Source organism: Elaeis guineensis, chromosome 6 (genome assembly GCF_000442705.2).
Source record: "Elaeis guineensis isolate ETL-2024a chromosome 6, EG11, whole genome shotgun sequence".
In the NCBI taxonomy this organism is placed as follows: domain Eukaryota; kingdom Viridiplantae; phylum Streptophyta; class Magnoliopsida; order Arecales; family Arecaceae; genus Elaeis; species Elaeis guineensis.
This window is the reverse complement of record NC_025998.2, coordinates 132374075-132386216: the sequence shown is the minus strand read 5'-3', so window position 1 is coordinate 132386216 and position 12142 is coordinate 132374075. Positions and strand designations below refer to the sequence as shown.

Sequence of the window (12142 nt, the reverse complement as noted above, 5' to 3'; positions counted from 1 at the left end):
GATCCTCATTAGGGAGTGCTTTAAGCTCTTGACTTCTTCTTCCAATTCTTTCTCCCTCATTAGCATCTCCACATACCTCCGATGAAGCCGCTGGCTTTCGTTCTCCTCCTCTCGGTGCCTCTTTCTCAGGATCTCAGATTCTGCCTCCGCGTCCTTGACTGTCTGCTGCTCGTATACCAGCTGGATCTTCAATTGCTGCAGCTCAGTCTTTCCCTCCCCGAGGACAACAGATAGCTCTTCTACTGTCCCTCTCAAGGATTGAAGTTCGTCGGGATCCCGAACGGGAGCAAACGGAGCTCCTTCAGATAACTGCCTTTGAAGGCGGACAACCTCGTCGGTCGCCATCCTGAGCTTCTCCCTGTAGTCGTCCACCTACTTGCACCAGCCGGTCCGGTACGCGTTATAATTCACCTCGGCCTTCTGGAGCTGTTGCTGAAGGTCGGAGACCTTCTTCGATCATTCTCGATCGCAGTCGGCCCGAGTCGAAAGCCAAGACGAGCTTCCTTCCAGCTGGCTGATCCTCTCCTGTGCAGCCGACAGCTCCGCTCTGAGAGAGCTGATCTTGGAAGCTTGAGCCCAAGATCGATCGCTGGCGTGCTTCTTATGTTTCTCAAGCTCCTTCTCGAAGTTTGCTTTTCTCCGACTGTACTCCATGATCCCCTTCACATGGAGGTTCCGAAAGTAGGTGGCCTCCGCGGTGGCCTCAGAGTGGCTCTCCCTCAACCTGCGAAGTTCGCCATCCATCTCCTCCGACCTTTTTGTTAAATGACAAATTTTCTTCTTCAGATGTTGGATCGTGGACTTCAGCAAAATTCTCTGTGGCAAGGGAAGTGCTTCGGTAGGACACTGCCATCGGGAGACAAAAGCGTCAAGGCGCGTCTCATTGCAGAAAAAAAAAGGGGGAGAGAAGAGTGGAGAAGCCCTCCACAGGGAGAAACCTAATTTTATTGATTGAATATTTCTTAAAGACAAAAAGAAAAAAAAAATTATGGTAAAAGAAAAATACAAAGTCAGAGGTCTCAGACCTCTGAAATAGGAGTTGGGGAGCTCGGTGTTCTTGGAAGGGGCACTGCGGTGGCAGTGGCAGTGGGAGAGGGCCCGACTTCGTCTTCAGACGCCTCGTCCAAGAAGCTGAGGTCGAGTTCGAAAAATTTTTTGACCACCTTCTCTTGACAGAGCTCGAATCTTTTGATGAATGCTTCTTAGCTGAACTTGACGTTCAGGTCCCTCATCTCCGCAGAGGCCTTGAACTCCTCCACTGCTAGGACCCTGGCCTCCGTGATCAGAACCAGAATCTGCTCCATCAAATTTGCGACCTCGGCCTCCGCCTTCCTCACTATCTCCTCCGAGGTCTGCTTTTCTTTCTCAAGGACCTCTTGGAGGTTGGCTACCTCGGCAGCCTTTTCTTTGAGGCGGGCGGCTTCGGCCCGGCGGCCCTCCTCCGCCTGGATAGCGTCCCTCCTCGCCCAGTTCGTCGCCTCGATGTTGGCAAGGAGCTGGTGCCCGATCTACAAGGGCGGCTAGGAGGTCAGAACGAAAGTTGAGAAGCTAATTGAATGAAGGTACGAGGGGAAGAAGAAAAGTGAATCTGTTTACCTCGAGGAAGAACTCTAAGGAGTCCCAAACCCGCTGTTCGAGATCGGCGCAAACGATCCTCTGGACGACTTCAGGCAGGATGCAACCGTCGACCAGTCGCTTTATCAGGTCCCTGTCATTAAAGGGATTCTCCCCTGGCTTTTCTTCGGAACCGTGGGACTCTTCGATGGCGGCTCGACGGCTACTCACCCTGCGGGCCACCGTCTTCCTTCTCCTCCCCCTCTCAACCCCTGGCACCTCCTCGAAGCGGGCCCCCTAGACGGGAACCTCAGTGGGAGAACTCCTTGAAGAGGCCCAGGGAGTCGGGGACTCAGCGTCCGAAGGAACGTCGACCGCGAGGGCCGCTTGGGCAGGCGTGGCTGAGCTAGCGTGGTCAAGCTCGTCTCCTCTGTTCTGGCCTTTTTTATCGATCCGGAGGCCGCGGCGCCTTTTCTTTTGTGAGCCTTGAGGCCCCTGGTGAGCATCCGTGCTGCTTCGGCGTCCATTCCTAAAAAAAAAAAGAAGAGAGAGAAAAAGAGATCAGTAATTGAGTGAAAAAGGAAGAAGTGACACACAAAAAAAAAAGGAGAGAAGCAGAGCAGGAGAAAAGAAGAGGAAAGGAAAGATGGGATACTCGCAGGATCCAAGGGGCTCAAGCCGATGTTGAACAAAAACTGCTCCTTCAGAAGGTTGGGAAGGGAAGGAGTTGAATAATTAAGAAGCTTTCGGGCAGCCTGAAGGTCGTCCTCCCCCAGGCTAGGAGCCCGACGGACAGAGTCCCTCAGGGAGCCCCAAGGGGGCAATCCCAGCCTCAAGGTCGGGCATTGGACGAAGAGGTACTTCTCCTTCCAGTTGTGGATTGAAGAGGGAGCATCTTTCAGCAACCCCTTCTTGCCAAACTGGAAAAAGAAATACCACCAGTCCTTTGCCGAGGGGTGGTGCTTGAAGGTGTAAAAATACCTAAACAAAGAAAGAGATGGCTGAACTTCGACTACGTGGCAAAGAGAGAGGAATCCTATCAGAAATCTAAAGGAATTCGGCGCGATTGAAGCTAAAGAAATGTCTAAAAAATGAAAAAGAGCGACGACGAAGGGCGGAAGCGGAAGACGGAGCCCAGCACGGAAGGCCTCTTGGTACAGGCAGAAACGGCAAGGTGGGGGGTGCTAGCCCGGTCGACAGGACCAGGAAGCTCCAGATCATACTTCGGAGGAACTCCATACTGAACCCTTATCAGTAAAAGTTCATCCGGAGTCAGAGAACAAGGAATGGCGCCCGGCGCAAAAATCGGGCGAGGCTCAGCCCTAGATGAGGGTTCATCTACAGTATGAGGGTTCTGGGGGCTGAGATGGATGAACTCCTGGAACCACTAGAGGCGAAGGTGCCAGAAAATATTTCAAACAAGGACCCTAAAAATCTCGGAGAAATCAGACGAAATAAGAGGCGAAAGGTTCGCGAGGGACGAAACCAGGGGAATGCGGTGGAAGAAAAATGGAGGAGGAAGGGCACCTAGATAGCAAGAAGAGAAACGAAAGTTTCGGGACTAACCTAAGTCGCTCCAAAGGACGCAGAGGTGTGAGGACAGGGATGACTCGAAGAACGCTTAGGGCCAAGGTGGACGCCAAGGAGGGTCAGAGCTCTCGGGGAGAAGGCAGACACCGACAGAACTTTTAGGCGGAATGAGACTCCTGAAGGTAGAAAGGCGGGTTTAAATAGACCCTGGGATCCGGCTCTATAATGATCGCGAATCTCCCCAAGCTGACCCACGCTCGCCACGTGTCTCACTCGCCACAGCAAGCGGCTAAAAGTGGCTAACAGCTGACAAAACCATTACTGCACCGTACCTGGGCCAACGCTCCAGCGAAAATTTTGAAAGATCCCTTCGGATCGTCCCGATTTGAAAAGACTCCAGCACACACGTATTAAATACCAAAATATCTGAGGGTGATCGTGCACAGGATTCAAGGGGACAACTTCGGCTGTGAAAATTTTTCTGTACTTCATTCGAAACTCGAACTCGAAAGTAGGAGGACTGGTGTTGGGTATAAAATACCTCCCAGCCGAAGTTCGTGACAGGAGTGACCCTCCAGAGATTCTACCGACTTTCGACCTTCGGCGACATCTTTCCGAACCTCTCCGACGGCCGAGCCTTCGCAACATTCCCAAGTTCTGCCGATGGATAAACCCCCACCAGCGTCGATCGGATTCTTCACGACGGACGGACTCCACCCAAGTTTCCACGATGATCGACCGCCTTCTAGACTTCATCCGGACTCCTACGGAAGCCGGACTTCGCCCTCGACTCTGACTGCAGGAAGACTTCATCCGGACTCCTACGGGAGCCGGGCTTCATCCCCGCCTTCGACTGCAGAAAGACTTCATCCGGACTCCTACGGGGGCCGAACTTCGTCCCTGACTCCAACTGCAGGAAGACTTCATCCGGACTCCTACGGGAGCCGGGCTTCGTCCCCGACTCCGACTGCAGGAAGACTTCGTCCGGACTCCTATGGGAGCCGGACTTCGTCCCCGACTCCAACTGCAGGAAGACTTCGTCCGGACTCCTACGGGAGCCGGACTTCGTCCTCGACTCCGACTGCAGGAAGACTTCATCCAGACTCCTACGGGAGTCGGACTCCGTCTCCGACTCCGACTGCAGGTAGACTTCGTCCGAACTCCTACGGGAGCCAGACTTCGTCCCCGACTCTGACTGCAGGAAGTCTTCATCTGGACTCCTTTGGGAGCCGGACTTCGTCCCCGATTTCAACTGCAGGAAGACTTCATCCGGACTCCTACGGGAGCCGGGCTTCGTCCCCGCCTCTGACTACAGGAAGACTTCGTCCGGACTCCTACGGGAGCCAGACTTCGTCCCCGACTCTGACTGCAGGAAGACTTCATCCGGACTCCTACGGGAGCTGGACTTCATCCCCGACTTGATGGTGTCGGGTATAAAATACCCCCCAGCCGAAGTTCGTGATAGGAGTGACCCTCCAGGGATTCTACCGACTTCCGACCTTCGGCGACATCTTTCCGAACCTCTCCGACGGCCTAGCCTCCGCAATATTCTCAAGTTCTGTCGACGGATAAATCCCCACCAGCATCGACCGGATTCTTCATGACGGACAAACTCCACCCAAGTTTTCACGATGATCGACCACCTTCTAGACTTCATTCGGACTCCTACGGGAGCCGGACTTCGTCCCCGACTCCGACTGCAGGAAGACTTCATCCGGACTCCTACGGGAGCCAGGCTTCATCCCCGCCTCCGACTGCAGAAAGACTTCATCCGGACTCCTACGGGAGCCAGACTTCGTTTCCGACTCCAACTGCAGGAAGACTTCATCCGGACTCCTACGGGAGCCGGGCTTCGTCCCCGACTCTGACTGCAGGAAGACTTCGTCCGGACTCCTACGGGAGCCGGACTTCGTCCCATACTTCGACTGCAGGAAGACTTCATCCGGACTCCTACGAGAGCCGGACTCCATCTCCGACTCCGACTGCAGGTATACTTCGTCCGGACTCCTACGGGAGTCGGACTTCGTCTCCGACTCCGACTGCAGGAAGACTTCATCCGGACTCCTACGGGAGCCGGGCTTCATCCCCACCTCCGACTGCAAGAAGACTTCGTCCGGACTCCTACGGGAGCCGGACTTCGTCCCCGACTCCGACTGCAGGAAGACTTCATCCAGACTCCTACGGGAGCCAGACTCCGTTCCCGACTCCGACTGCAGGTAGACTTCATCCGGACTCCTACGGGAGCCGGGCTTCGTCCCCGACTCCGACTGCAGGAAGACTTCGTCCGGACTCCTACGGGAGCCGGACTTCATCCCTGACTCCAACTGCAGGAAGACTTCATCCGGATTCCTACGAGAGCCGGACTTCGTCCTCGACTCCAGCCGCAGGTAGTCTTCATCCGGACTCCTACGGGAGCCAGGCTTTCGCCCAGAACTCCTGTTGCAGGTAGACCTCATCCGAACTCCTACAAAGGCCGGACTCCGAACTTCTACCGCAAACGACTTACCCCGAGCTTCTGCTACAAGCGGTCTACTTCAAATTTCTACTACGAGCGGTCCGCGCCGGATTTTCACTGTAAGCCTTCACCCGAGCTCCCATTGTGGATGCATTCCTTCCGGATCTCCATTGCAGGCAGGCTTCGATCGAGTTCCCTCGACAAATGATCCCCATCCGAACTCTTACGGAGATCGGACTCCGATCGAACTCCTGTAGCGGATAGATTCCAGATGAATTCCTACGACACACGGATTCCAGCAGTCGGACCCCTCCAGCGGATGAACCTCTCCAGCGCCATCCGACACCCACTGATCGATCGACGCTCTGTCGAATTCTGCGTAAAATCGAACTTCGTCTGCGGAAAGCCTCTGACTGAGCTCCTACAGCGAATGGCCCTCGCCTGTAGTATTAACGCCCAACAGCACCCAACGGTAGAAGGCTCACCAGCAACATCCGAGCTCCTCTCAGATGGATAGCTGCCTCTTTCAGCCAGACGCTTCAACCGAGCTTCGGCCGACAGGTCTGGACTCCCTGACAGGCCACAGTGATGGCCACAATTCTACTCCACTTCCTGCGACGAATACCGCGCAGCTTCACCACTCCCTGGCAGGCCGCAGTAATGGCCACGACTCTGCTCCACTTTCTGCGACGGATTCCGCGCGGCACCTCCACTCTCTGGCAAGTCACGACAACGGACGCCGCTCCACTCTCCGCAACAGACTCCACATGGCGGGCCACGGTGATGGCCACAATTTCGCTCCACTACTCTTCATAACAAACTCCTCCTGATCCCGAGCGGCCCACTGCCAGACGGTTACAAACGTCGCTATCAGTCTGTTGCACCCTCCGCCTATAAAAGGGGACCCCAGATACGTTATTCTCTAAGTTCTAATTTCTATCTCAAAACTCTGCTAAAATTTTCGTTCGAGCACTCCATTCTTGTTGAGGCAGAGAACTGACTTGAGTGTCGGAAGATCTTGTCGGAGCAACCCCAACTCCGGTTTAGACTTCCTTTGCAGGTCCCGACGGCGATCGTGACTCCCTCGACTCCAGCTTCTCCGACGTTGGTGGATTTTTGCACCAATAATAAATAATTTAAATTTCATATGCAATTTTGAAATCAGAAAATTGATGGGCTCCACCCCCTCCTTCTTTCTCCTTCCCTTTTTTTTTCCCTTCTTGATAGAGCATCATCCCTTCTTATGGGAGATCGACATATGGTGGTAGGAAGGCAAGTGGCAAACCTGAGCGATGGAGGAGGAGGAAAAAGAGGGGTGGCATGTGGCTCCGAAAGGACGGACGATGGAGGAGGAAGGACGTGGCAGGTTTGAGCAGTAGAAAAAGAAAAAAGATGAGGAAGCGAGTGGTGGAGAGATAAGCGACGGTGGTAGAGAGACAAGCAGCAAGTCCAATTGATGGAAACATAGGCAGAGAAGGAGGAAAGAGAGTGGCTATGACGGTGGGTTCGATCGACGGAGAGGTGGTTGGAGGAGGTAGAAAAAGAAAGGGAATGGTTTTAGCGATGAGTCTAAGCTACAAAGAGATGGGAGGTGACATGCGACAGTGGGGAGGTGTGTGCTGGCTAAAAAAAATTATGAAGAAAGAAAAAATTAAAAAATAATAAAAGATAATTTTAAAAGATAATAAAATATAAAAAATGATGGTAGCATAATGTTTTAAATATTTTTTATAAAAAAATATTATAAAAAAAATTATAATAAATATCTTTATTTTTTGATTTTTTTTAGATATACGATGATGCATGGATATGAGGTGTGTTGCATGCTGTGTGCAGTCATCCATCACATGATAGGTGATGCTCATGATGCATCGTATCAAATGGTACATCATCGTAGAAGATTTATGTCGGTATTTATTTTGATTTTTATTTTATTAAAAAAATATAAATATTTTATAACGTATGATTCATAACGGGAGGTGTCCTGGAGTTCTGAATCAAGCAATAAATAGTTATACAAAAATAAAAACTTACATAACCTATATGGTTAATGACCGTCTATATTTCAATGGTGGTCATTGAGTATCACAAACCGCCTATAAGCCTCCGTATTGCATGCACCATGTGCAATTGCACCGTGCAAATCCCACGATGGATTACACGCCACGCTACCTTTGTATTTCACCGATTCATTGTGCACTCTCTACCGTGCATATGCTCCGCGATTTGCCCTGGTTCACTGCCAACTGGTGCGAGGAATAATTTCTCCTATCAGAGGGGACCCTGGGTCGCCATCAACCTTTCCCCCTTATCGGAAAATTGTTGGGACATATATGACCTTCAGGTTGTGTCCATTAGCAGGATGCTGGACGCCATCCAACCATCACTCCCTTGTCTTGTACCCAAAAAAAAAAAAAGGATCACTCTTATATAAAAAATTGGTGAATTGAGTGACTGGACGGGTGAACTCGATCATTTCTCAGATCTTTCGAGATCATGATAAGGGGAAATGGAGTAGGTTGTGCCAGCAAAGGATGACGGCATTCCTCACCCCTTTCTCCTTCCCACAGTAATTAGAGGAAAAAATAAATAAGAACCGAAATAAAGATGGGAAGTAAAGAATAAATAAAGCAAGCAAAGAAACCGACCCTTCGCAGGAATGTGCTATCCAAACCATTCCTTCTCACACACCGATTACTTCAACTGAAAGCGAGTCCTCCACGGCGCCACCACAATTTATTTCCCATTCGGTTCCTCTTTCTCAGTCTTTCTCCCTCCTTCCTCTTCCCTTCCCTCGGCCCCCATTTTTTATTATAAATAAATGCTCCGACCCCCAACTTTACGAACCCCTTCGGTTGCCCATCGTTTATATTTCCTGTGCTGCTAGCTGTCCCATACCCTTTACCGATCTTATTCTCTCTTCTCTTAAGCTCTCTATCCAGGTGGATCATAGTTTTGTACTTCTGCTTCTAAGATGAGCGATCCCAAGTATGCCTATCCTTATCCTGCTCAAGGTATGGATCCATCCTCTATCCCACTAATTTTTGGATAAATTAGGCCCCATTAATTGCAAGGGAAGCAACAGTTAAGTTCCTCTGGCTCGCACCTTTTTAGCTAAAGTTAAATGCTTGTGGGGGTTTTTTTCTTTGCTTGATTTTATTTTATTTTATTAGCATCTCCCTTCATCTTCCTGGCTCTACACATCTGGATTTTTTGAGTCCCATAAATAATCCAATTTTTTTTAAAAAGAAAACATGCTTCGGTAGCTAGTTGTTTTTCTTTTCTTTTTTTTTTTTTTTCAATGTATGTAACTAATTGTAAACTATGTTGCTCTCGTCATCCCCAAAATTTTGGATGCTTTTTGGGGTTAATTCCACAAGTTTCTTTGCGTCTACTTTGAAATATATCGAGCAACAAGTTGACGCTTCTTTCTCCTAATTTTGTTATGGTTGCAAGGGTATTACCAAGGGCCCCCAGTGATGGCACCACCTCAGTACGCAGCTCCACCAAGAAGAGAGCTTGGATTTCTTGAGGGATGGTGTGTATTTCATCCGGTCTTCTCCTTTACTTTTACTTGAGCTCTTATCTCGATCTATCTACAACTCCTTGTTTTATTTCTAAGTACTGGTCAGTGAAGTCATCCAACGACTGATTTTTCTGAGGAAAATTTACCTCATCTTCTTCTTTTGGTGCTGCGCAGTCTTGCTGCTCTGTGCTGCTGCTGCCTCATCGACGAGTGCTGCTGTGATCCATCCGTCATGTTTATCTGCTGATGACCTCGCTTCACCAGTTATATGGCCCTAAATAATGCTTCTTTTTTCTTTTCTTTTTCCTTTTCTTTTTTTTTTTTCCCAGTTTCCTTTGTATGTAAATATTGGATGCTAAGTTTGTTCTTATGTGTGGTAGTAGACTAATGTTATTCTTTTTTTTTTTTTTTTTTTTATTTGAACGAAGATGAATGATGTTGTATGTAAATAAATATTTGCAGCCACCCGAATTATATCTGCGACCTCCCGTATCGTGTTGGAACTAAGATTAGATTATTGAATCTCTCTCTCTCTCTTTTTACTCTTTTATAGTTCTTTGAGATGGAAGTAGTATAATTCAAAATTGGATTTTTGATAATTGTTAACGATGATGGGTAGAGTAAGGGGGCAATGGACGGCAGGATCAAGAGAGAGGTGCGCTGGACGGCGATGAGATCGGAGTTAGATAATTTTTAGTTTCGCGGATGGTCAATGACCGGACCTGCTGCTGGGCGTGAGGAATGCCATTGGTTGTACGTGAGGAATGCCATTGGTTGTGGTTTGCACTTGTCATGAATCCTAGAGCAGGATCCTTGGCCATATGTCATAGCTTCTGAATGCTTTCTTGTAGCTGCTTAGGTTGTATTTGATTGGAGGGAGTTGGATTCTGCTACGGAAATTAGAATTAAGTAATTTATTTTAACTATTTGATCGAAAAAAAAATTATTTTTATTTCGATCCTATAATATAATGGGAATGTTTTGATCTTTGTGAATCCATTATCTATTCTTTTAATATGCAAATTCAATGCATCATAAAACTAATTTATTCTTAAAGATATTTGCTATTACTTTTTGATGCGCACGCCTGTCAAACGGTCGTCGGAACAAATCATGTCTCGGTTCACGGAGTATTGTCCGCTTCGATTAGATTCGGACGGGGAGCATTGTTCTGTGGTCCCTATCGGGGGTGAATCCTCCTAGTGTCACGCAGACGGTCTCACGGTTTTATTCTTATCTTCGACGGAAAAAGACGTTTCGTGAGGGAAGGTGTGTTCGTATCTTTTTTAAGCACATGCGCACATCAGAGTTAGTCCGATATGAGACTATTAAGGAAGATCTTCTCACAGTCTGTTCACAACACTCTTGAATGTAAATACAAGCATTTGGTATTATGCAATAATATTATGCTTTTGGGAGTGTTTGTTCACGTTTTACGCACATGGCAGGAAGTGGTAATGGTAACGGTAACAGGGCAACCACCAGGTAAAGGATATGTTAAAGCTAAAACCTTGGACCTTCGATTAAGCTCTGAGTTGAGGTATCACTTGCTCAAGATAATAGAATGATATTAAAGTAGAGCAAAAGATTGAAGGCCACCAAATCTAGTAGCATGATAGTCATGATTTAGGGAGAAAAAAAAAAGTCAACCTGTTTGAAATTTAGCAAGATTAACAGATAAAATAAGCTTCTTTCTTTGTTATTTTTTTTTTGTTCGAAAAAGCTAAAATAAAATCTATTGTTAGAAGTAGAAGCAAAGTTAGAATTAAAATATTCATAGCAAAAAAATAATATCTCATATTTCAATTCCATGTGGGATAAAGGTGAGGTATATGTAAGCTTCAGCTGGAGTATTTACTGGGGTAGAACTTCGTCACTTAGCCGACTATTTCTCATTTTCGTCTTTCCGCCGATTGGGTGTGCGACGACTATCTCTCTTTTTTATTTTTATACCGACTAAGCTTTTATGATTTGAGCCAACTTAGATTGATGGAATTTGATCAAGTTGGCATTTGATAGACTTGATTCGACATACAATTGATGAATAGCCGATGAAACTTCGATATATAGCCAGTATTTGACCCATGACTTCTTCGGCATTCTGTTGATTATTTCTGAAGATTAAACGACAGTTACTCGATATGAGTATTAATCACATGCGATCGTGGGGCACGATAGTCGTCCATGATCTGTCTATTACTCGATCTTAATGACAGTTAATGAGATAACTGTTTAGTTAGTGTCAACTTTTACGTTCTGAATATTCAGGGATGAGAGTTATATAGTAACGATTTTTCTCGTTCTATATAAAACGGTAAACTATGGGAGATCAGATAGGTGAAATTAAATATGAGCTTTTGGGCTTTCGCTTTTTGATTTTCGATTGTTCTCTTTCTCCAGCTGACTTAAGCATCGAAGAATCTTTTTATCGGTCAATTTTTGATAAAAAAATTTTATTTTATAGATTTTCTGCCATCTAGTATTCAGACGCAACAATCCAGCTCACCGTTGACGATCTCATCAGAGATTTGCAGCAACAGTACCTAAAGATATTCCATTGATGGATAAGAAGCCAGTAGCTATGACAAAATGAATGGATCAATGCATCTAGAAAACCGAAGTCAAGAGTGAGTTTGTTTGAACGTAGGATGAAGTAATTGAGAAGGAAGTAAAAAAGAATGCAAACAATAATCCACGGGAATCTGATAAATGCAAAATCGTCAACAATTGGCTTTATCAAGGTAGACTTTCTTTTTCACCCGACCAATCCCAATTCTAGTTGGGTGGATGCTATTTTCATATGTTATAGGTGATGGTTTGGACTCTCTGGACATAGATTGTGAAAATACAATCGGAAATTCTTCATTTGAATAAGTTAATTGAATAAGTGCACCAAGGTGCAGGCCATCTTCTTGCATGGTACTTGACTACCATACAACGATCGACATCCATTAAATTATCCAATGAATGATCGATTAGGTAAATTGATTACCTATAGCAATGCCAAACGGGTCTAAGATGATTCTGTGGTGAGGAGGTGACAGCTCTCTGAGTGGATTCTATTTGATCAATCCGGC

At 47.3% G+C, this 12142-nt stretch overlaps 1 long non-coding RNA gene across 1 annotated transcript; it reads left to right on the top strand.

Moving 5' to 3' along the window:
* The first annotated feature begins 8296 nt into the window (after positions 1-8296).
* LOC140858629 (uncharacterized) lies at positions 8297-9587 on the top strand. Its single transcript, XR_012142234.1, has 3 exons — positions 8297-8553; positions 8996-9077; positions 9240-9587. It is a non-coding gene; the product is annotated as an uncharacterized lncRNA (long non-coding RNA).
* Positions 9588-12142: the final 2555 nt, after the last annotated feature.